At 42.7% G+C, this 26,129-nt stretch overlaps 3 long non-coding RNA genes across 6 annotated transcripts in view; 1 reads left to right on the top strand and 2 right to left on the bottom strand.

Annotated features, from left to right (window-relative positions):
- Positions 1 to 16,641, bottom strand: part of LOC140612999 (uncharacterized) — a 51,437-nt gene extending 34,796 nt beyond the window's left edge. The window contains exons 1-2 of one of the 2 annotated variants that reach the window (XR_012014116.1): positions 16,429 to 16,641; positions 14,169 to 14,438 (exon numbers count right to left, since the gene is read on the bottom strand). This is a non-coding gene — a long non-coding RNA (uncharacterized lncRNA). The other variant, XR_012014117.1, reaches the window with a different exon arrangement.
- A 1,946-nt stretch (positions 16,642 to 18,587) lies between these two features.
- On the top strand, positions 18,588 to 25,527 carry LOC140612997 (uncharacterized). Of its 2 annotated transcripts, XR_012014114.1 has the most exons (5): positions 18,588 to 18,738; positions 19,507 to 19,558; positions 19,924 to 19,989; positions 20,422 to 20,625; positions 23,870 to 25,527. It is a non-coding gene; the product is annotated as an uncharacterized lncRNA (long non-coding RNA). The 2 variants fall into 2 exon arrangements; XR_012014113.1 differs by lacking the exon at positions 19,507 to 19,558.
- Positions 21,635 to 26,129, bottom strand: part of LOC140613002 (uncharacterized) — a 28,864-nt gene continuing 24,369 nt past the window's right edge. For both annotated transcript variants that reach the window (XR_012014120.1, XR_012014121.1), the window contains exon 3: positions 21,635 to 25,531. This is a non-coding gene — a long non-coding RNA (uncharacterized lncRNA). The remainder of the gene's footprint in view (positions 25,532 to 26,129) is intronic.

The following is a 26,129-nucleotide window of genomic DNA, read 5'->3' as shown; positions in this document are numbered from 1 at the left end:
CGACTACGCAGAAATGTCAAATGTAGGTGGCTGAAAGCCTGTTGGGCAACTCTGAAGCCTTTACTCACCAAAGCTTCAGAAGCTGAAGAGTAAAGGGGGAGGTATTAGAAAGGATTAAGGAAAACGGTTGGTAAGCTATGAGCACCAACGCTTTCCTCAACTCACTGAAAGACTAATGGCAATGGCTTCAGTGAAAGCACTCAGAGAATCTGATATGTGTTCAATAGAGTTAGGGACAGACTGGTGGGCACAGGTCTCAGATCTGACTGAGAAATTTTAAAGAGTGACACGCAGGCTTGTTAAATGCTACTTTATCAGCTGGAGCATGTGTGATGAAGGTCATAGATTACATGGTCAAAGCGGGTTTAGTGTATAATGGGGACAAAATCCTGACAGAATTATGTTAAAATGGATTGATGAGAAAGTGTAAACAGTAAGTAGAGACAAATTTGGAGATGAGATATTCTATAAGAATATAGATATTCTAGAAGATATTCTATAAGAATATCCCTTGCAGAGAAAGGGGCAGAAAGACAGAGGGGTGATAGATGGCTTCCAACTTCGTAAGAGGTGATCTCTGGTGCAGTGTTTACATTTTTATGGGTATAATCCAATATGAAAAAAATAAGGACTCAAGAGACAGAGCACATACGTGATTGCAGGAACAAAGTCGTTTGTACGCTGAAGGAGACGGGATCCAGTGCACAAGAAGAGTGAACAGCTTTTGAAAACTTCAAGGAAAATCCATCCTTTGCAGGAGGAAGGAAAGTAGAACTCTAGGATCAGGTCCAAAATGCTGAAGGCAACCAGAAGACTTCAGGTTATTTTGCCCTGTCTCTATCCTTTTGTATTCAATTCTCCATTTTCTCTGCAAAAATGCTGACTTCTTTCAGTTGTCTCTACAGTCCCTCATCGCTTCATCATCTCGAAGTCTGTACACACATTACTCCCACTACCTAGACCTGTGAGCTCCTTGTACCTGCCTGCCTGCCTTCCCTCCCTTCCCCCCACCTCCCTCCGTCCCTCTCTCTCTTTTTTCCTTTCTTTTTTTTTTTTTTTAAACCAGAACATTTATTCTGTGAATAATCACTGAAATCCTTAGGATGAAATGGATGCTGCCCCAGTGGCCCTCTTGGGTTTAGGTGTTGTTCCCGTACAGAATCCATAACTGCATCTGCAGCACAATTTTTAGGTACTTCATTCGGCCAGGCCCTGTGGTGTTTCATCTTTTAGCCTTGGCACTCCTGCTAGACTTTCTCTTCCACTTGGCAGGACAGCCACATATGCCACGGTTGGATTCTGAAGGTCTCAGGCCTTACAGCCACAGCGATGGCACAACGTGTGCATCTCATTGCGAAGCTTTCCAAACGATGAGGTCCCCTTGGTCATTTTGTTTCTGTGGCTTTTCTTCTGAAAATGCTGCATTCTATAATGGTCAATGTGTACTAGATACTTAATGAATTTGCTGACCAACTGACCATCTTGCACTAAGGGAAAGTCAACCCTTAGTTTATCTTTAATCAAGTCTCTAAACCCATAAGGCTCTATGAAATACACATTTAATATAAGGGAAGCTATCACACTGATGTTCATTAACTCAAAATTAAAGGTGAGGGAGTAAACACTTAGGGAGCAGAGAAAGGCAGGCACAAAATGGGGGATAAATAAGCCCAATGGGAAGAGAGTCATCAATAAAGATCTGAAGCATCCATCGGCTAAGGTTTGGCACAAAACTGGCTTAATGGAAGGAATAAAGTTACCCTGCTCTCTGAGACAAAAATACAAATTTCCCCACACTCTGTTTCCAATTGAGGCAAAATAACACTGGTCTTTTCTTTTTTTGTTAACCTGATCATGCTTCAGACTTATGCTCAATTTAGAGAACTTGATTACTCTTAAATATGGTTTGGCAATAGCATTTTCCATCTTGCTCCCATTAACTGAGTATCTGCTTTATATTATTTTCCAAATTTGTTTTTAGAAGTTGAATGCCAACCAATTTCCAATGTAAATATTGAATTTTTATTTTCCTTCTGTATTTGTGACATAGCTACCTTTTCCAAATTATTCTTGAGGAATCATTAAGTATTCAATCCATATTTTGTGCATATGATAAATATTTTTTGAGAACTTATAAGGTAACAGGCTGTGTGTATGTGTATGTGTACAGAAGTATACAGGGCATTTCTTCCTGCATAGTGACACGAGCAGGTAGGTATACAACTAATTAAGATAAAATATGTTGGAGGGACACCTGGGTGGCTCAGTGGTTGAGCATCTGCCTTCCGCCCAGGGCGTGACCCTGGAGACCTGGGATCGAGTCCCACGTCGGGCTCCCTGCTTGGAGCCTGCTTCTCCCTCTGCCTGTGTCTTTGCCTCTCTGTGTGTGTGTCTCTTTTTGTGTCTCTCGGGAATAAATAAATAAAATCTTTAAACAAAAATAAATAAATAAATAAACAAACAAACAAACAAACAAATAAAACAAAACATGATGGAGGGTGATTAAAGGAACTGAATAAGATTACAGAGAACTTTTGAATGGGGCCTGTGCTAAGTAGTTACTCGGCAGGGCAAGCAGGCGCTTCTACTGAGAGAAATCATAAAAACAGCAATATGGACATGTTCATTAACTAAAGGTTCTTCATTTTAAATCACTTAATCCTCCCAGGAGTCCAAATGGAGGCCCAGGGGGGTGAATAACTTACAAAGCTACATGGCTTCTAAGTGGCAGAACCAGGATGCAAACTCAAAAAGCACAGTTCCAAGACCCTTTCTTTTAAATCTTTGCTGCATAATACTGGGCATAAAGTTGTGGTGTTTAGAGGTTGACAGTGAACATGCTGGGGTCAATGCGGATAACATAGGGTGAGGAATTGGAGACAGAAACCGCAAATGAGATACAGAGTTCCTTTAAACTGATTTTTATTCTTGTTATTTTGGTATAAATTTGAAAAATAAAATTACTTAATGATTTCTAGCTTTATCACTTATCATTCTACTATCCAGCATAGTGTATGGTTAGGAGTAGGAACTCCGGAGGGCGATTCCTGGCTGAGCTCTAACTTTGTCAATTATCAGCTGTGTGACCTTTAAAAAGTTATTAACTGCTCTGGGCCTGTTTTGTGCTGTAAAATAGGGTTATCAAATATTGCCCATCTCAGTGTGCAGAGGAGTAAATGAGTTAATATTAATAAAACACTTAGAACAAGTGCTTTGATTGTACCATAATTAGGACTACAAGTATTTTTAATTAAAATTAAATACCAACTAAAATCTCAATTATAGCATTCAGTTCCATTAAATAAAATTTTCATTTCGACTCAAAGAATAAAAATTATTTATGTACAGACTTTACTAATGTATAACCTTGGAGTTGGAGAGAGTGGTACTTATATGTTAGGTTTTTTGTTTTGTTTTTTTTAAAGAGCATCTGAATTGAGATAATTTCTGTTTTTTGATTCTGCACTGATTTTTTTCTCTTCCTGGGAGGACCTAGGACTATCTTGCTGCTTGCCTAAGAGGTTTAACAAAAGTAAACACTGTATAGAAATGCTTGATTTTGTAAACATTAACAGGCGTTTCATGAATTTCTGCAACTATCATTCACATAATAAGCCTGAACTACTCATTGTTACTGGATTGCACTTGGAATGATAGATAAGTAAGCGCATTTTTTTTTCTTAAACTTAAATGGCACAGAGTTGTCATCTGCTTGCTAAAAATGGAAAATCTAGTATTTTTCATTTTATGAAATTCTTGAGCTTATCTCAATTTCAGAATGCTTGGGGACATAACCATATACATAAAATAACCTGGTGCAATTTGAGTGGACTTTTTTCCAGTGTTTATCCTTAGAGGTTGATTCAATAAGCATCATGATCTCTAAGGTTTTTAGAGTCAATACCTAAATAATCAGGTTTCGCGGTGAATGCTTGCTTTATATTTAAGCAGTATATTTTTTAGCATCTATTGTCAAATTCAGTGGATTCAGTAAAAAGCAATCCTTGTTTTGTGTAGAAGGATGGTTTAAGTCAAAGAGGCAAAGTCTGCATACTTAACATTCAAATTATTTGGGATGGTCCTGGATAATTTAAATCTTTTTTTTTTCTTCCTCATGCATTTCCCTTACAAAAGGAAGCTGGCTTTGGATTGGCAAATGAATCAGAAAAGAAAACTCTGGGTAAGTCCTATGAAGTGCTAAAGTAGCTCACCTATTGCCCTGAAAGGACAAGAAAAGAGGCATTAAAAAATCTGAGAACATGGACAAGCAGCCCACTCTCAGGCTAGAAAGAACGGTTTATCCACTTGGTTTATTATTTTCTCCCATTACTTTCTGGTATCATGACTCCATCTAGCAACTTCCAATTTCCTCTCCTAGCATAAAATATATATATATATATCTGAGCTCACCTATAGGTTAGTAAATATTCCTACAGGTTTTCTTTAGTAAACAGTATTTGAGGCAGAGACCTGATGACAGTTTTCATAAACTGAATGCGGAGTTATCACTCTCATTTGCAATCAACTTTAAACCGAGTCTTCATGTGTGTCATTGCAGTGTCTACTATTTAATTGAAATATATGTATTTGCAGTAAAGTCATCAGTTTTTCTAAACAGAATAAAATGTTGTTTGAAATATTAATGTTGGTGTGATACACATTTATTTAAAATACTCTACCGTGAGAAATGCAGCATCTTCCAAGAGACAGATTTAGAACTTCGCCTGCCGGGTCTTTTTTTTTTTTTTTTTTTTTTTTCCGCCTGCCGGATCTTATATTCGAAGTGCAGCCTTGGATTAAGATGATAGCAGTGAATTCTAATTTTTCTCCTTTAAACAATGAAAATTATTGGTCATTTTGAATTAAATATTAAAAGATTTTATTCGCACTGCCAGGGAATGTGTGAGGGCTATAATTAACATAGGCAGACGGCAGATGTGAGAAGATAAAATATTTAAAAACGGAAATTATAATCTCCAGTCTTCGACTGTCAAAGGCGGATGGCTCCCAAAGATCCCTAAGTAGTAAAGTAGATCAGTGGATGGAGCTGCAAACAGCAAAAGCTGAGAGTGAAATTATTATACCTCGAGGAAGAAATGGTCAGGGAGATATATAGGTGTGGATAAAAAGCCCAAGATGATGTTGGAAATGCTCCAAGAAGGGCAAAGTCTGGAAGCAGAATAAAAGTACAGAAGAGATCTAGCAAGTACTTTGAAGAGTCAGATGTTGGGCAAAAAGAGAGTTTAAAAAAGGATTTTAAAGAAGTTTTTTTTTTTCTATATGTACTCTAACCCTCTCCCCCATCCTATGATATATTCAGAAAAATCTTCACACTCCTATAATAATGTTATTTAAAACTTTTATTTTACTTTGTTGTAAGAGCATATTTTCTTATTTGTTTATTAAGTTATAATTCATACACAATAAAATTGACTAATTTTAAGTGTTGAGGAGGAGATGGTGGTGAACAAATGCCCTACACTTCTTTGCTTTCAACTGGGATGAGTGCAAAGGGGCCACATAGCTCTGGAGCTCCCCATGGGATCGGCCTAAGTCCTGTGACTGAACTGCAGTTCAACTATTCTCTTTGCGCAATCTCATTTTATTCACAGCCTTCCAGGAGTGGTCCACTGTGTCCTCTCAATAAATCTTCCTGTACAAAAAATCTCTACTGCATTTTGCTTCCAGGAAACCTGGCCTGAGGGAGTTGGCATTAACAAAGGTCCTAGGAAGCCAGCTCTAAAGTGAGAACTGGAGGCTTCACTCACTAGCCAGCCAGCCAGATGATGATGATGAAGATCCCATTTCTGGCAGCCAACAGAACAACACTGGTAGCCCTTGGAATTCTCTACTGAGACAAGTGTGAAAACCCTCGCTCGTGGTAAATGGGGACAGATGCCTGTGAACAGAATGTAAGGCACATACTAAGCATTTGGAAAGTACAGTGGACAGTAGTATTTTTAAGAACTATGAAGTTGCTGCCGGGGACTATCCAATGCATAAAAGAAGGAAATAAAAGGCTGAAGGTGAATAATCACTATTTAAGACGAAATGTGAAAGTCAGAGAGTTCTTTGGCTGCCTATAAAGAGATCCCCACCACCTATAGCTAAAGGGCCAAAAAAAAAAAAAAAAAAAAAAAAAGAAGATTGGGCCCAGAACTTAATTGTAAGGGTAGAAATCTCCAGAGAGGTTTGACTTCCCAACCCTGGCAAGTTTGCTACACCAAGATTAAGGGCTGGTAGGTAAAGAACAGAGGCTTGAGATCTGAGATGAGGACACCTTAGTTCATGACTTTGAGATCTCTGAAACTTTGGATTTCCCTGAACCCTCTGAATCTGCAAACATCTCCATCTCGTGTAAATGTCAGTAGTCCCTTGACCCTTGCTTATAGGCAATGCAGAAGCCTCTGCCTTGTAAGACATTATTATATTGTCCTACAGAATGCACCCTTCTTTCCCTCTCTGGTGACTGGACCCATATTTTGAGTCAAATGTCAGCATAACCCAGTTGAAGCACTGTTGGGCTTGCTAAGGGAGGAAACGGAATATATTCCAAAAAAGCTTTGGCATCTAGGCAACATATATTAGAGAAAGATGAAAAAATTTTGGGTGTGGGATCAAGGAGAGAGGCATAAAATTGGATATAAAGAGTTCTCCCAAAATATGAGATTTAGTATTTTGGCAGAGACCCTATGAGACAGTGTTAATGAGATACTGGCATGGCCTTCGAAGTTTGGAGTAAGTGATCACCTAAGCTTGATGCTGGAGGAAGGGCTAAGTCTTAGTTTGCTCAGGCTACTATAAAAAAACACCATAGACTGGGTGGGTGAAACCACGGGAGTTTATTTCTCACAGTTCTGGAAGCTAGAAAGTCTAAGATTAAGGTACCTACAGATTCATTTCTCGATGAAGACCATCTTCCTAGCTTATAGACCACTCTCCCTTACCCTTACCCCACTTCCTGATAACATCACGTTGGGAATTAAAGCCTTCAACATATGAATCTGGGGGGAGGACACAAATGTTCAGTTTGTAACACTCTCCAAACGCTCAAAGAGGAGCTGGGGGGCAGGGGGGATGCTGTAGCTACTACTACTAGGTAAGGCTGAACAACCCAGAAGCCAACTAGTGAGGCGTCCTCTGGACACTCCATTCATCGAAGCAGAAAGGAACATGTCAGTGAGAGTTAGCCAGCAGCAATGAGCAGCTCTGTGGTGGTTGTCTTCCGTAGGCTAGGCTCATCGTAGAAAATGCTGATTCAGAACAGAGGTCCCTGAAAGTAATAAGGATCCTGAGATAATAGAGTTCAGCTGGTAGCCTTTAACCATCCGAATTCAGATGGGAGCAATTACCATAATGAGTAGCAAGGTTTGAGGGGCAGCCTGTGATCCTGACCCAAAGAGAACTATTGAAAAAATAGAACACAGCGTTCTGAGGCACAAAAGTGTAGAAGCCAATGGGAATGTTGCCGAATGTGTACAATAAAATATTTTGAAGATGGACAGCGAGAAGGCTGAGGGCAACCTCCCAAATAAAATGTCACATTCTCAGATCCAGTTTCCAGACATGAGCAAACTCTATGACTGAAACCCAAGGACTGATGAAGAGGCATCCAGTCCCTATAAGGAAGGATTCTACAACATGACCATAGGTGTGGCTGACAGTGATACCGTCAGAGCTTTCCTAAAGAAACTCATGACCGTCGGCCTGGCAACTATGTGGTAGGACAGAGGAATAGGGCTGTTAGTCCTAGGACAAAGGGTCTGAATCACTATTAATAATCCAGGTTCTAAAATGTCATGATGATGCCTCTGCTAGACAGGTGTATAGGGACTTGAGAACAAGCGAAGTCCTGGCCAAGGTCTGGCTTACAAAGTGCCCACTAGGTCACAGACTCACCAAGTATTTTTCCCTGCCCCTCTCCCACCACTGCCCCAAAGCTCTGGACAAACAGAGTGAAGGGTAATCATTTGAAAGTGCAACCACTTGGTCAGCTTGAAGAAGATACCCTGTGCCATTCTCCATGACGACATGTACACACCCTGAAGGAGTGAATACTGTTTAGTTTCCAAATGGTAGGATGCATGGGTATTGGAACCAAAGGATAATAATATTGTCACTCCCGGTGATGAGACAGCTGGGGAGTTTGTACTTCTCATTCCCTAAAATTTAGTCTCTGTGGGCCTAAGCCAACTGGAGATGATTTTATTTCTCCTTCTGGGAGGAAGGGGGAACATTTGACAATGTCTATAGACATTTTTGGTTGTCACACTGGAGGACACTACTGGTGACTAGTGGTTAGAGGCCAGGGAGGCTGCTAAACCTCCTGCAATGTACCAAAAATTCCCTATAACAAAGAATTATCTGAAATGTCAATGGTGGCTAGATTGAGGAAATCTGATCTGAACATCCTGGTTCCCAGAGAGGCAGATGCTCCCACTGGGGAGAGAGTTGAGAGTTCCACTGAACCTAAGCTAAGGCTACCACCAGTCACTTCAGGATCCCATGTCCAAAGTAAAGCCTACAGACAAAGGAAAAAATACTGTGTGGTGTAACTGGCCCTGATCACCTGGAAAAGGCTACTGCTGTATCTCAGGACCAAGAGGTCTATCTTTGGTCTAGCTCTGTCATCGATCTAGGTGGTATCTCTTGGTATTCCCCTGACCAATTTGGATAACAAATTAAAAACTGCAGCAGCCGTGGCCTGATAAGGACCTGGTGACCTGGGCCTTAGGTCTGGATCACGTCACCAGGTATTTGCCACGCGGAGCGGCAGAGGTGCTGTTCATGGGCATGTGGAAATCTAAAGGAAGGAGACATGATTTTTTTTTTTTTAAGATTTTATTTACTTATTCATGGAGACAGAGAGAGAATGAGAGAGAGAGAGAGAGAGAGAGAGACATAGGCAGAGAGAGAAGCAGGCTCCATGCAGGGAGCCTGATGTGGGACTCGATCTTGGGACCCCAGGATCAAGCCCTGAGCTGAAGGCAGATGCTTAACCATTGAGCCACCCAGGCATCCCGACAATAAGTTTTTAAATCAGCTGGAGCAAGAAGGAATTGAATCTCTTCCCCTAACCTTCAAGTTTTAAGTTTCCCCAGGAGACGAGACAGACCAGAATCCTGAGAAAGTGGTTCCCAGGCAGGAGGAAATTACAAGAAGAAGTAAATGGATCTGAGTGCATGGCAGGGACCCTCTGATGTGCAAGGTATCTACTCTCCCAGCTGATAGGACTTGGGCTGCTGAAGCCTCAAAGCTCTATCCACCCTAGCAATTGCTCCCTCACATTAATGCAGGGGTGGGGGTCCAAGGCCTGGCACCTCTGCCTCCTTAGCAGACTGCTCTCGGCGTAAACCGTGGTACAGCGGAGGTCACTTTTTCAACTGCCTTGTGATTCAGCTTCTCCCTCGGCCTTAACCTGTTTTCCTTACATCTTAGAAGTGGTTCTCCAAAGGGCCCTCTTCCAGAAACCTCTGCATGAAAATTTCCATCTCAGAGTCCATTTGCATGTACACAATCTAAGTCAGAATTAATGACAAGATTCTGCAAAGATGAGGAAACAATGCCCTGAAAATGCACATGAAGGAGGTACATCGAAAAATAATGTACTAGTTAAAAGAGTTTTAAAATCATTTTCATTGTCAATAAAAGAAAACAGACTCAATATCAAATGTCACAGTAAGCTGAACAAAGCAAGGATGATTGAAGTAAGAAACGAACGCAACTAAATAACAATCAGCACAACCATTAACAGCAGTAAATGCAAAGTTCAAATGCTTTATACTTAATTGGTGATAGAATAGAGTCAAACACGGATGAAAACAAAGGTAAAAGAATTGCTAAAAGTTATCTGAGAGAAGATTAAAGATGCATGGACAACATGTGAACACTGAACTACAAAAAAGAGAAACCATAAATTTAAAAATATTTATGAAAAATTGTGATTAGAGGTTAGTGAAAGAAGTTTCAAAATAGGGATGTGGCCCCAGAGATGAAAAGCATGTCACAGGAGGTGCAAATAAATCAACTTCGAAAATCTTAGAGAATAAAGGCGGAAATGGTTTAAGATGAAGTTGAGTAATTACACAAAAACTAGAATCTATGGGGCCATATGAGCTCAGTTATTTAAGGTTTGAGAGCAATGGAGGCTACCAAAGTCTATAAGGAGGGGACAAATATGTGCAGATTTTCCATTAGAAAGGTTTGTCTGGCTGTACAGTTACGGTGCATCTAAGTTTTTTTCCAACATTTTATTGAGGAAAGTTTTAAACATGTACAAAAGTAGACAGAGTAGAATAAAGAGACCTCACATATCCTCATCCCCCCCTCAACAGTTACCAGTGTATGGCCAATCTTGTCTCCTCTGTATTTTCACCACTCAACCTCTCATATTATTAGTAGGTAAGTTCCACTGAACGTTGGCAAGGATGAAGTACAAGATTTACTATGTAATGATTGCCTTAAAATAATCATGTTTAAATATATCATCTGTTAAGATACATTTTAAGGAAACACAAAATGGGACAAAGATTTATGCATAAAGGTGCTCATACAGTATGAATGTACCAGGACACTTGGAAAATACCGTAACTTAAGATGCCAATGTTAGGCATATGGTTAAGCAAACTGGAGTCCCTCCATACCTTTTACGTTAAGTAACATTGGGCGTGTTGCCATCATCTGCCCTAGGAACACTGCCTCAGACTCGAGCCGACTCTCAAACGCTCTGGGTACACAGTAATGCTTAGGGCTGGGAGGACAGCTTTCAGACTTTTGGCAGCACAGTGGCCGCACACCTGAAACCTTGCTCTGAGACACGGTCTACGTTGGATTGAGGGGGACACGTAAGAGAAAAAGGTGTTTCCTGATGGAGCACCACTCTTCCAAGCAGGCCTCCCCTTTAAAGGCCTCTTCTTCAGCAGTGCTGAATTCCTTCAGGGTTTAAGAGATATTAGAAACAATAATTTGAAATTGAACTCCGACCTACCCTATTGAGTTAGTTACATAACTCAACAAACCCGTTTGTGGTTTATGACTTTGCTTTACAATGGAATAGAGAAATGAAAAAATAATCAGATTTCTGTGACAATTCCAATTTAGTCCCACTTAGTAAGTGAGGTACAGAGCCTAAGAATCTAGGTTTCAAGCCAGTTCCCTAGCTTCTTTCTATTCAAGGTGTGGGCCTTGGACAAGCAGCTTGGTATCTCTGGACATCATTGGAAAAGGAGAATCTCAAGCCCCACTCTAAACTTTCTGAATCAGAATCTGCATTTTCATGAGATCCCCCGGTATCCTGTATGCACATTAAAATTGAGAAGTGCTGGTCTGTGTAATCTAATAAATACTCGTTTGTTAACTAGTTGATGGAAGTTGAGGGAAGGATGGACCACCAGACGTTGCTTTGGCTGTGATTTGGTTGGTTGCATGTGCCTCAGACATATTTGGTCTGTGAACTTTTTTTTGTCGAGATGACCCATATGTAATCAAATTTTGGAAAATGTTTACTAATAAAAAAGAAATCTTAGCCCTAGAATGAACCCATGTCATAACTACAGAAGCAATAACTATTGTACACAGCTCTTCTCGATTGGATATTTATGACCATGTTTAACATGGAATAAAATCAAGATATCCACAGAGCCACTCGAGTGAACGAAAAGTGGAGAGGCTCAATTACAATACTAACAAAAACTACTAGGACATAACTCAAAGCAACATGTCTTAGCTTTGCTATATCTGGCAGTCGTAGCAACAACAAAATAAAACTGGTCACAGGCTCTTTATTCCACACAAATGTAAAAAGATCAAGAAGCCAAGAGCAACAGACTTTGAAATTTCAGCAATAAACCCTCATATGGTCTATTATGCTTATATACTATTAAAAGGACTATTTGCCATGCATCCCAAAATAATATCAATACACTGAGTCCCATTTTTTTTTCTTTTTGAGTCCCATTTTTTATTACAAAAAAAACAACAACAAAAACCATAAGCAATAGAGACAATATGGTGGAATCAACTTTTGAAATCATTTTAAGAAGAGCAAAATATTGTAATTACACGATGAAATCCTGACATCTTTTAGAAGAATAATTAGCATGCTCAGCCTAGATTTGATAGTAACATCATTACACTGGATCCTACTCAAAGGATGAGGAGAGATGCTGAGAATTAAACTGCTTAAAGGTTTTGTACCATGAAAGGATTTAAAATGTATGTCAGTTGATCTAGAAGTAAATCTGAATCTTTCATATAGCAGGCAATATGGGTTTTTTGTTGTTGATTTTTTTTAAAGATTTTATTTATTTGAGAGAGAGAATGAGAGAGAGAGAGTGCGCATGCACACAGGGCAGGGGATGGCAGAGAGAGAGGGAGAGAATCTCAAACTCCATGCAGAGCAAAGAGGCCAACTTGGGGCTGATCCCAGGACCCCAAGATCATGACCTGAGCTGTAAACAAGACTCGGAGGCTCAACGAACTGAGCCACCCAGGTGCCCCTTAAGCCCCCTTCAGGCCATGTTTTGATTCAAGTTTCTTAATTATTGAGGTCATATCATTTATTTACACAGAGGTAATTTAAAATGTTGATTTGGTTTTCTACCCCACACTAAGAAATATATATGTCCCTAAAGGCAGAGGACTTCAGTGGCCCATTCTCTTACTGTTTTATGAGACCAAATTCATTTTAAGCTCCTCAAGATGATGCTTTTATCTATTTGGCTGGGTTTACAGCCAGTCCTGGGGAATGCGAAACTGGAAGAAGAGATAGAGGCACAGCAGTGCTGGTCAGGGGATGGTGTTGGTGCCACTGGTGTGTGTCAACTATTTTCATACCTCTATTAATCTCAAGCAAGAAAGAGGAGTTCAGCAAGAAAGTACTGTGGCAAACATGTTTGCTTGATAAACAGTATCAACATCTGATATTTGAATGACAGTTATAGTAACAAAAGAGTTTCACCTATCAGTCTAACTTTTGAGAGATTGTGCTGGTTTTTTCATAGGAAAATAAATGAGAGTAGTACATATGATCCTGGATTTAATGCAGTTTCTTGTCAGAAACTAATCCTGGATTTATTATTATTATTACTACTACTACTACTACTACTACTATTATTATTATTACGTGGAGTTTGCATAGCCTCGGGTGGATTCCTTCCTGCAGTGATATCAAACATGATTTGTTATTATACCAAATTGCCACAGCTTACCAAAGAGCTTGGATCTGTTTAGCAAACCAAAGGCCCCTAAATCTATTTCCAGTCAGATAATCCCTGCTTCACACTATAAGCGCACCGTATGAAGAGGAACACACGTATAGAAATGCATACATGCAAATGTACACGCATGCATATGGTCTGGAGTGTATACCTGCCTAGGAAAACGCCCCGGAGAACAAAGGTCAAACATTGAGCTACTGCAGCGGTTTTTCAATCTTGGATGCATATTCAAATCACCCAGAGAGCTTGAAAAATTCCTCAGGCCTGAGACCCATCCATCCTGGAGAGCTGATCGCACTCATCTGGAGTACAAGCTAGGCTTTGGGATGTTTTTTAAAGCTCCCAGGGATTCGAATATACACATAAAACTTTAACAGTTATTGCGCTAATATGATCACAAAGTAGTTTGATTTTCCCTTCTTTGAACAAGTATACCAGCCAGCCTTCTGTTTCTCAGAAACTGTATCCCTCCTTCCAGAACAGGAACTACCAATCCCTTCATGCAAGCTTTTTCTCTTAGGACTGATTTGAAATCGTTTGGTTAGGGAAGTGGGGGTGGGATCGGGGGAGGGATGCAGGTCCACAAGGGATAGTGACTTTGCCTTGGTCACCACTGCACCCACAGTATCTCCAGGTGCCTGTACATACCAGCCATTCGATGACTTTTAATGAATGACGGAATGTTGCTGTCACACTTACTGTGGCTATGATCTTGTCTCCCAAGAATCCCTGGTTTTCTGCTCTCTAGTCTCACTGGGGCTTTTGCTATGTGTCCCAGACTCTGTCATTGTAACTGGAGAAGAGATTTTTGACATGAATGCCTTGCTGCAAATTTTCTCCCCTATCACTGGGAGAAGCTCCAAATGCAGAGGACTGGGCCTTGTTCCACAGCTTACTGCTGAGAATGGGACAACTGGTCCAAAAGAGTCGATTTTCAAGTCTGCTACTTACTTAATTATGTTTATTTGGTAGTGGAAGTTGCAGTTGGCAGCAATGTCTCTTAAACCTGGAGAATATCTGGTCTTCAGAGCTTTTTACTTCATAGGACAGACTAAAGAAGGTGACCTGTGAAAATGTAGCTGCATGACGCCATGTGAAGGATTCAAAGTGAGCTACCAAATGGCTGAGAGCCTAAGTAGTCACTACTGGTACCACCCAGTGGGCCTTAAGGTCACCAAGTCCTTCTGAAGTTCCGCAAGACTCATCCAGTGCCACTAACACCTACAATAAGACAATGGCAATGATTAACAAATGACTTGTCTTAGTATTTGGGGGCTAATCTCTAAGATTCAAAGTCCTAAATATGATTTAGTTACATATATGGCATTTTGAAAAAGAGCCCTTCTACTTAATGTTTCAAATACCTGCTAAGTTGAGTCTAATAGTGTAGATGTAATACACGCATAAGCAAAGATTTTACAGTGCAAAGTAGAAAGTGGCAAAGTAATGGTAGAGAAAGCGAGGTAAACTCTGATCAGAGAAGACATCTCATCATAATCAGAACGTAATCTATATTTCTTTGTCTTGCAAGACCCTATGATCAGATAGGTGCCCACCTCTCCAACTGTATATAGCTGCCACATTTCCCCTTGCTCAGATAGTATCAGGTCACCTACTATTCCTTACTCATATCAAGCAAGATTGTTCTTAAGATTTTGTGCTTGCTGCTTACACTTCATGGAACTTCGTTTCCTGGGGTAACAAAATTTACTTCATTTATGCCTCTTCTCAAATGTAGCCTCATTAGAGAGTCCTTCTCTACCCATGTGTGTAAATCAGTACCCATATCCGTTAACCTGTATCCCCTACATACCTTTATTTTTCTTTGCTTATTTATAACAACTTGACATCTTACATATTCACTAACAACCCCTGCTCCAACACATACGCATACAGACAGACAGACAGACACACACACACACACACACTCTCACGCACAAAAAATGTGAACTCTAATCTTTTTTTCACTGTGGAGTTCCGTGACTTATTAAAATTACTAGTTTACTGTATGTACTCAATAAATATTGGTCAAATGCACACAAAATGACAATAGATCACTGGAGATGATTTTTTTAGGATGTAAAATTTAGGAGTTCTTGGTATCCATGATTCTTAAGATCCCAAATTCTTTAATTTTATAGTTTAAGAACCTGACAGGTAAATCAATGAACATTATGTAGCTGGCAAGCTGAATGCCAGGCTGGTTTCCAGATAGGTTGTTATCTAGATGATTAATCATTTTTGATGCACTTGCAATTCACTTTTTCAGAAAATCTATATATAAATACATAAATAACTGACTTTCATCGCTAGTGTTTGTAGTATTTGACTACTTCAAATTATGGCTTAAGATGGTAAAATATGGGAATTTTCAATCTACTCAGTATCTTCTGTGCATTATCAGAATATGCTATGAGTTAAAATACGGAGTGAGATATTCACATAGAAAAAAAATCATATTATGTGACAAGGAAATTTAATGTTGCAAACCTACCAAGAGTTAATGAGTGGTGATCATTCTATAATGTAAATAAGTATTGAATTGCTATGTTACAGACCTGAAACTAATAAAATATTGTATGTCAACTACTCTTCAGTAATAATAATAAAAAAAAGATGAATGAAAGACCCTTGAAGAATTGGGGGATATAAAGAAATTTCAAATAAATGCCTGACTTTCAGACAACTGAAAAATCTGTGGATGTAACACACGCAGAGGCCAAAGATATTACAGTGCAAAGTAGAAAGTGACAAATTAATGGTCGAGAAAGCAAGTAAAACCCTGATTAGAGAAGACAGCCTGTGGCCAGAAAAGAGGAGGCAGGACCGGATCTATGGTGGCAATGAAATATAAACATTTCCCTAAACGACTCGAAATGAATGCCAAGAAATTAATCGCATAGTAACGTTCAAAAATAAATAGAAAAAAAAAGAATGAATAATCTGAATAAAGCTCTCTAACCTAGGCAGGATCATGTGTAAACCTCCAGGTGCTTATTGGCTACCACCAAAGACAACAATTACCCTAGACATAAAAAGTTACTGCTTGCACAGCGCCTCGTCTTTAGAAAGGGCACATACCTTCAACGTGTTAAACGCCTGCTGAGCTGACTGTAACTCACAGGTATCGACCATGTTTCCCTTCCTAATGAACCCCGAAAAGTGATGACATATCAGAGTAACGTGAACAAACTGCCCTTTTAATGCTTACAGTAATGACTGGATCTGAGCGACGTGCACTCCGGATCAGAGGGAAACGGAAACCATTTAAAAACTGCCTGGATCAGCCACGTGCACATCACTTGGGATCGGATACCCGCCGCTCAAAGACCCTGAAAGTCTGTCTCGGGCTGTGCTGTCGCTACCGTTTTATTAAAATCTCTAACGACACGCGAGGAGGTCGGGGGCCCTGCGGGCAGCGGAATGTCGCCCAGCCTCGGTCTCGGTCGCAGCCGCGCTCTCCTCCAGCCCGCCCGGCTCCCCCCCTCCACCCGGCCCTGCACCCGCCCCGCGGCTCCCCCTCCAGCTCCCGCTCCGCCCTCGCCCCTGCTCCCGCCGCAGCTCCCGCCCCTGTTTCAGTTCCCAGCCCGCTCCAGCTCCCGCCCCTGCTCCCACCCCTGCTCCCGCTCCTGCCCCTGCTCCAGTTCCCAGCCCGCTCCAGCTCCCGCCCCTGCTCCCGCCCCCGCCCCTGCTCCAGTTCCCAGCCCGCTCCAGCTCCCGCCCCTGCTCCCGCCCCTGCTCCCGCCGCAGCTCCCGCCCCCGCCCCTGCTCCAGTTCCTAGCCCGCTCCAGCCTCGTCCCGGCTCCCGCCCCTGCTCCCGCCCCTGTCCCCGCCCCTGTTTCAGTTCCCAGCCCTGTCCAGCTCCCGCTCCCGCCTCGCCTCAGCTCCCGCCCCCGCTCCGGCCCTGCAGCAGCTCCCGCCCCGCCCCTGCTCCCGCCCCTGCTCCCACCCCGCCGCAGCTCCCGCCCCCGCTCCCGCCCCCTCCCCTGCTCTAGTTCCCAGCTCGCTCCAGCCTCGTCCCGGCTCCGGCCCCAGCTCCCGCCCCTGCTTCAGTTCCCAGCCCTCTCTAGCCCCCACTCCAGTTCCCCCTCCAGCCTCGCCCCGTTCCCGCCCCCGCCCTTGCTCCAGCCTAGCCCCAGCTCCCGCCTCCGCCCCTGCTCCGGCCTTGCAGCAGCTCCCGCCCCACCCCTGCTCCAGTTCCCAGCCCGCTCAGGCCTTGCCCCAGCTCCCGCCCCAGCTCCCGCCTCCACCCCTGCTCCGGCCTTGCAGCAGCTCCCGCCCCCGCCCCTGCTCCGGCCCTGCAGCAGCTCCCGCCCCACCCCTGCTCCAGTTCCCAGCCCGCTCAGGCCTTGCCCCAGCTCCCGCCCCAGCTCCCGCCTCCGCCCCTGCTCCGGCCCTGCAGCAGCTCCCGCCCCACCCCCGCCCCCGCCGCAGCCCCCGCCCCGGCCCCCAGCACAGGCCTGCGCGTCACAGCAACCGAGGAGCAAACGAGATGCGTTCGTTGTACGCGGCAGGACTTGGCCTGAAGGCCTCGGACTCCCGCCGGCCGCGGGCTCACCCTGGAACCCGAGCGTGACGCTCCCCCAGGACCCCGAGCACGCGGCGGGGCGGAGATGGCGCCGCCTCCCCCGGGCTCTTCAAGCTGCTGAACCTTCGTGTACAGGGGGCTCCGGACGGCCGGTGTCCACCCTCGACTCGTGCAATTTTTTTCCCTCTTGTTCCCCCCCCCCGACTGTCCTCACAGACAATTCTCAACAAATCGGCCTGGTATCCCAAAGCGCAGAAATTTCGCAATAGGCTCCCCCTCCCCCGCAGCCCCCCTTGGCAGCCTGGCGCTGGAGCCGAGGCCCCGGGCGGGGGGGGCGAGCACCCGGGCCCCCTCCGCCCCTCCGCCCCTCCGCCCCCTCCAGCCGCCCTGGTTGCGGGAGGACTCGTCTCGCGGCCGCTGCCGGGGCGCCGGGGCCGGGGCCGGGGGGCGGGGCACGTGCGGGCAGGGAAGGCTCTGGCCCCTTCCCCCGTGTCCTCGGCCCCCCCCCCCCCCGGCTCGGAGAGCAAAGGAGGAGAGATGCGCGGGCGCTGGGCCTTGGCGGCTCCCCAGGCCTCCCCCAGGCCGCGCCCCGGGCAGCGCGGGAGGGGCGGGCACCAGGCGCCGGGGGAGCCGGGGCCGAGCTGGGGGGAGCCGGGGCTGAGCTGGGCGCCGCGGGGGGCTGCGGCCGGGCAGGCGGGGGGTGGCTCCCGGGAGCGCTCGGGCCGCTGCGGGGGCGCTCCCCAGGCCCCGGCCTACAGCAACGGCTCCCCCCCCGCCGGGTCCGCCTGCCCCTCCCACCTGCCCCCACCCCCCGCCGGGCCCGCCTGCCCCCCCACCTGCCCCCCCTAGCCGGGCCCACCCTCCCGCCGCCCCGGGGCGCCCCAGGCCGCCGGCGACAGACTCCGCGGAGGAGGCCTGCTCCGGGCCTCGAGCCGCCACGACGCCCAGAAACTCCCGCCAACCTGTGGAGACATTTTTGTTTTGACGTCTTATGTATGTGTTTGAGAGAGAGCGAGAGAGCGAGCGGGGGGGGGGGGAGCGGGAGGAGCAGGGGAGCGGGCGCGGGGCTCCGGCCCCCCAGCCCCTGGGGTCAGGCCCGGCCGCGGCAGGTGCCCGCCGGCTCACCCGGGCCCTAACGGAGGGGTCCTGGGAGGGGCCCACGGACCCGGAGACGGCCTCGAGAGGTGCGACCACCCGCTGGGTGCCGCCAGCGATCCGGCCCTGGGAGCCCGGGGGGTGCCCTTGAGCCCCGGGGGGTGGCCCGTGAACCCGGGAGGCGGCTTGTGAGCCCCAGGGATGCCCTTGAGCCCGGGGGCGGCCCGTGAGCCCCGCGCCGCGGCTCCTCGCCTTCCCCGGGGACAGTCCTCTCTTGCAGAAGGGCCTGGGTGCCGCACCTCCACGGCCGCCTCCACACCTCAGGGGCAAAAACTATTTAAAAACACTGTATGTAGTAAATCCTTGATTTTAGGAATTATGACATTTAACGACAATGAAGTGACCTTGCAAGGCCGCGAGGCTGTCCACGGGCGGCGCTGGCACGAGGCGGCCCTGCCCTCCGCGGGGCTGATTCCGCCGGGCCCCGTGCGCCCCCCCCCCCCCCCTCCCCGTGCTCAGGGCCCCGGGACTCAGCTCCACAACAGCAAAGTCTGTTTCCCTCCTGACTCGCACTACTTAGCGCCCTAAAATAATTACAGGATGAAGAAAAATCCCATTATGGCTTGCATCCGGACTTCATCTTCTTGTTTTTGTTTTTTTTACAAGTTCTGAAACTGTTAATTAAATTCTTAATCAGAGAGGATGCTGAAGTCAACAGGTAAAGATGGTGTTTGCTTGTTTTGTTTTGTTTTTAGACTAACTTCTTTTGGTCTACAAATGAATAGATAAAGCCAGAAGTGGAATTGATTTTTCTGGCCTGGTCTCAATAGTGAGGGCCTATGTTCTCTACCCAGAGCACCAAAGGAAGCTGCCCAGTTCTTTGGATGTGCTGCTTTTCATATGTTTGAAGATGCTTCTGTTGACAAGATTGTTATCTGTTAACAGAAAGAGAACCGTAAAAATCACTCATCTACAGTCCATTAAGGCAGTATGCACCCTTCAAGCCCTGAGTCAAGCCCTGCTCCTGGAATGTGAAATGACGATTTTGTGAAAATACTTTGCTATGTTCTTTTCTCTTTTTAGCGCGCAAGACAACTAACTACAAAGAATGCTGAATGTTGCATAAAGCAAATTCAAGAAATATAAAAGGTGAATTTCAGTGTTATTTTCTAATACTGAGTTTTCCTAAGAAATTTTAAAATTTTATTTTTTAACTTTTTAATAAAGATTTTATTTATTCATGAGAGACACACAGAGAGAGAGAGGCAGAGACACGGGCAGAGACACAGGCAGAGGGAGAAGCAGGCGTCATGCAGGGAGTGCTACGTGGGACTCGATCCCGGATCCTGGGGTCACCCATGAGCCAAAGGCAGACGCCCAGCCACTGAGCCAACCAGGACTCCCTCCTAAGAAGTTGGACAACTAGGCTTTCTATCCATATTTTCATCTTCTCCTTTCATTTTTTTCAGTTTTTCTAAATGCTATTTGTTTATTAGATTGGCTTTATTTTTGTGTATTCTAGGGTGGTTTATAAGAGTTTACAACTTATTGCCAAAATCTGAAATATCCTACCTCTTCTAGGAAGCCGTTTATGACTGCATGCTCAGTGGTGTCCTCTCCTTATTGTTTCCACAAGAAAAGAGAATGAAAAAGGACAACGTCATAAAGTAAATCTGTGATCAACTGTATGAAAAGAGCCCATTGAGACGAGGACTTCCGCCTTATAAGAATAATGCATAATAGTTTTTCTAATGTCAGAGTTCGGCCTCTCTATATGATTAGACAGTAAGTATTAATAAAATATTGGGAGCTCTGCTACATATAGTCGTTTTACAGAAGAAATGTAAGACTTTCTTTAGATTCACTAACGACTTAATCACCACGGTCTCAGATCACAAGCAGGCTTGGGGACCATCTCACCCAGTTTCTTCCCTGTGCATCCCTCCAGAAAATAGCCAAGAAATTAGCAGCCACGTGAGTCAGGGACAACTCTGATTGCTAGAGAGCATATTTACTGTATGGGCAATGGTCACCTCATCCTCTAGTTTAATGTATTCTCTAAACAGCCTCTCAAAATCGTTTTAATCTCTTCTTCCATGTGGTAGCACTTTGATATAAAAGACAACTCTGATGCCTCGTGTCCTCGTGTGCAGCCACCCAATTTTAGCTAGTGTATACTACTATAGCTTTCTTTTAGAATTAAGTATTTTGCTCCTATGGCTTTAAATTCTGGATTTCATTAAGGGCCTTGCCTAAAGGAAGAGCATTTGGGAGAAGAGATAGAAATTTTTATTTCCTTGACTGCTTTAAAAAATAAGATTCTTGATGAACATCAAAGTACAGGAAGACGTTTAGCATCTTCAAATCCTGTAGAATCCAGAGTGAAATCTCTGGGGAAATTACAGGGGAAAAGATGGAAAGGGATGAGCTTTAAAAATAACAGAATCTGATAATTAGATTTAATTGGGTCACCTCCTTACTATCATCATAATCTCATCTCTCATTTAGTGTTATTACACAGAGCAGGTGAAATGATGAGAACACTCTGGCAGAAAGTCAGTAAAAAAGTGAGAAATTTTCAAAAAAGAAAAACGTGACTATAGCTATTTTGAAAACTAGTTTATATTTTTGCCTGTGTACATCCTAGTTTCCATTATGTAAAAACTACACTTATATAGATTCTAGATCATTGTGAATGGGATTTTGCAGTTCTAAGCAGAAAATAAAACTAAAACTATGATTTACATTTTTAAATCGGAATGTTTTAATTATTTTAAATAAGAATCAGGTCTAAATTCTACAGAAATTAAGTTTATTCTAGCATATAGGAAATGTAAAAGCCAGATACACTTTCAGCCATGTTCTAATAATATCCCTTTAAAAATTGACGATTCAGAATTAATTCTGGGAAGCTGAATATATGTGGTTCCAGTTATAGAGAAACGTATGGTGAAGTTAGAAACATCATCTGCAGATGACTTTATGCACAAAGAAACAATATGGTAGTTTGCCAAAGTGTATACTATACATACTGCTCCAGATTTTTATTTTTTATTCCATATTACCTTTTAGCTGTGTTACTTTTAGCCAGTTTTTGTGATTTTATTGCTATTTAGCACTTCAACTAAATCAATTCTTAAAACTCATCAAGGTGTGCAACAAAAGGGAAAGATTTACTATGTTATTCTAGAGGTACTATGATTGTATATAAGTTTTCCAAATCTCACCAGAACAGCAAAAAGAGAATGCTCAAATGAAACATTTTAAATTATTGTTATTATTACTATTATTCTAGCTTTCTACTCCACATATGCCAAATTATTCCATTAAAAATAGTAGAATTTGTGCAAAATAAAGTAAAAAGCTTATTAAGCTGGAGATTGAAATTTTCTAATACAGTCTGTCCCATAGTTGTGTATAACATCTCCTATTTTTATTTTGCTAGCTTTCTTCATTTATTCTGGAAGCAACATCCAGATTTATTTTAGGAATCTGACTTCCTCATTCATGTGGCTTTAATAGAATTTCCAATTACTGAACTCTGCTCTGAATTTGAAAAGTGTGGATTTGGGATCCCTGGGTGGCACAGCGGTTTAGCGCCTGTCTTTGGCCCAGGGCTTGATCCTGGAGACCCGGGATCGAGTCCCACGTCGGGCTCCCGGCGCATGGAGGCTGCTTCTCCCTCTGCCTATGTCTCTGCCTCTCTCTCTCTCTCTCTCTGTGACTATCATAAATAAATTAAAAAAATAAAAGTATGGATTCAACTCAGGCTTGGCCAATAAAGTACCTTATCCTTCAAGCACATTATTGGCAGAGATTAATAAAATCTTGAGCTTTTTCACAAAAAGAACACTGGGAAGGAGAAAATATTTCTTTTCTCCAGGACGGCTGCCTGGGCTGATATAAGCCCGGATCTGTCAGAGGCCATGTACTCCCAGGGTAGGAAGTAAGTCCACCTGCAGAAGCAGGAAGAAGGAGGCCAACTTACAGGGAGAAGTTTAGGAGAAAGAATGAGAACCCGAGGACTCCACCCAAGAATGGGATTCCTTGATAAAAGCACCAATTGGTTTCTCTATTTTGAAACTACAAAATTTCCACAAATATAAGGTGCAATGAGGTAATAGCCTGCAAAAGAAGAGCAATGCAGAGTAACTTGTTCTACAGGAAAATGTAGATAGTAAGGCTACAGTGAATAAAACAGTGGAGCGTGACGCTTTGTTAAAGAATGGACAGGGCAAACCAATGAGACAGAGAATACTGTGTGGAAAGGGTGTGTGTGTGTGTGTGTGTGTGTGTGTGTGTGTGTGTTTCATGTTCATCAGAGAGAGAGCTTGGGGGAGAGGGGGGACTGGGAGTTGCTACATACCAATAGAGAATCAGTTGAATATTCTTCAAATAGTGCTAAGGTATTTGTCCCCTTGGGGAAAAACTCAGGTTGTATACCCACAACAATATACTGTGTATGTGTGTGTGTGTGTGCGTGTGTAGTTACACGATAAATGTGTGTTTACATGCTAAAATTTCATGCTAAAACTTAGAATAAAAACTGAAAATGAATAAAACATATATGTGAATATTTAATGGCTCTGGAGATGGCAAAGAACATATTATTCTGAAAAGTAATGGAAATTTAAAACAAATCAAAGCATTTCCACACACAAATATTGGAATATCCTGTAAATCAGAAAACTCAAATCAAAAATAACAAACATCATTGAGCAAGAGGTAAGACAATTCACTAAGGAAACATGAACATTTACTATCACCACTACTCAAAAAATGACAATAAAATTACCAAAAAAATAAAAATACCTAATATGATGAGAGGATGGCAAGGGGGGTATCTTAATACATTTCTTCCTTTTTGGATGAAAATCTGCTTGTTTCAGTAATACTTCTTAGCCTTTGTGGTCTTTTAATGACTTTGCTAGAAAGCCTCCCAAAGTAGACTTTTCAGTTATTTCTGCATATTTATAATAATAAAGGACAATAACAATCTTTTTTTTTTTTTTTTTGAAATTCATGACAGAAACAGAGAGGGGCATAGACACAGGCAGAGGGAGAAAGAAGCAGGCTCCCTGCAGGGAGCCCGAGGTGGGACTCGATCCCAGGACCCCAGAGTCACGACCTGAGCTGAAGGCCGACGCTCAACCACTGAACCACTCAGATGTCCCACACAAGAGCAATCTTAATTCTGAGATACTAGTTCAATTATAATACATTCACACAAAAGAAGATTTGGCAGCTAATTAATTTTTTAGACATGGATAAATCTGATGTGCACAATAAAGAAAACATAGGGTAAGAAGTAAAACCAGATATTATTACTCTCATTTCATAAAAAGAAAAAAGAACAAGAAGAAAGGAAAAGTGAAAAAGGGAGTCAGAGAAGGAAGGGAGCATGGGAAGATTTTTCAGAAGAAAAAATGAGAAATTACCAATTTTGGATATGGGAGATCATTATAAGAGATTCACTGTAAAGTTAGAACATTTTGGAAAAATTCCTTCAGGAAACTGACAATGATTTTCTTACAACTAGTTTTTTTTCTTTTTTAAATATCAGGGATTTAAATAAATAAATAAATAAATAAATAAATAAATAAATAAATAAATAAATAAATATCAGGGATAGAAATACAACTTCTTACTTAAGTATCTGCAGTATACCCAAGTATTCTTAGGCATTACTGGGAAAGTAGGTTTTAAAAGGTTTATAATCATTATTTTAATTTCAACTTCAGATTTACTAACATGAGAATGCCATTAAAATTGAGACTTTAAAGTAGTGAGTAGCAGTGGTTGTGAAGTGCCTAGTTTAAGTTATAGTCTATTTATAAACTAGAAAAAGGATAAAGAAACTTCTCAAACCCAAGCCACTAAAGGTAAGTTTTTAAGGCTTTGAAGAAATAGTGAAGAGAAACAAATGTCTAAACATTTCAGTCACATTTTTCCGTACTTTAACATGAATTCATTCAAGATCTGTTAAATTTGCAAAGAGTACGGTTTGGCAAAAAAACATAAGCAAGGGGCTTTCTTGCCTTCCAGTTTCCTTGGACGTGAGCAGAAGCTACAGCAGATTTTGCTGATCTTGCTGCTGATGGCACAGGATATTTTTTCTTCCTATATACGTTTTTTTTTTTTTTCTCCCGACCTTTATATCATAAAACAGCTTGAATTAAACCAACATGAGCATCCAAATGAAATTTAAAATCTCAAAACAAGTTATTTGATAAAAGTATTTAGAATCTTTTTTTGCCGGACACAAAATCATGCCTCACAATTTAAGGACAAACTCAACAGATCATACAGTAGGTGGCAGCCTCTAAGACGTCCCTTAATGATCCACACCTCCTGGCATCCACAGCTGTGGGGGATACTCTCCCCTTGAGTGACTTGCTTCCAACCAATAACCTAGGGCAACGTCGCAGGATAAGACTTCTGAGATTAGGTTACTTCCGGAAGGTTGTGACTTCCACCTTGACAGCTGCCTGTTTCTTTTGGGGCTTGCATTCTTTGATGATGCAGCTTGCTGTGCTGGAGAACTGAGGAGAGAACCTAGCCAACAGACAGAAGCGGTGGCCAGTCCAGCATCTGAGAGAAACCGAATGTTCCTGATGTCCACAGAAGAGCCAGGAAGGTGTGACTTCAGATAAGACTGCAAACCTTGAGTCCACATCTTAATTTCAGCTTTCTGAGGAACAATGAGACAAAGGACTCAGCTGGACTGGCCCAGATTACCGACCCACAGGAACTGGGAGATAATGTGAGTTATTTCAGTCTGATGATTTTTTGGGGTGATTTGTTAAGCAACAATAAATAATATGCAGAATTTACTTTCGTTATGATGAATTCAAACATACAATATATATGTATACATACAATACACTTATGGTGTTACCCAAGATCACAAGTTTCTAGAAATACTGAATTCAATCACTTCTATATACTTCATACAAAACAGATTCTCTATTTTGTAAAAATAGCTTTTTTAGTTTCATATATTACTGGTGAACTTGAAGAGGTAGAAAAAGGAAATTAAAGTTGAGTTTGAAGTTAGATTACAATAATTTCCCCCAGAGTAAATATACTGCACTGTGCATATCTAACCAAATGATGGGATTTATTTAACTATAATTTGGATGATGGCCAAAATGTCCTATAACCCAACAGAACACCATCACACATAGAATGATCGATTCATTCATTCATTGTTAACCGTAAATATCTAAGTATATTCTTTTTATCCAAAATTCTTATAGATATGTGAACCACACTGGTAATATATATGT

Source organism: Canis lupus, chromosome 21 (assembly GCF_048164855.1).
Source record: "Canis lupus baileyi chromosome 21, mCanLup2.hap1, whole genome shotgun sequence".
Lineage (NCBI taxonomy): Eukaryota > Metazoa > Chordata > Mammalia > Carnivora > Canidae > Canis > Canis lupus.
Note: the sequence above shows the minus strand (reverse complement) of the source record. Positions and strands in the feature narration are given on the sequence as shown.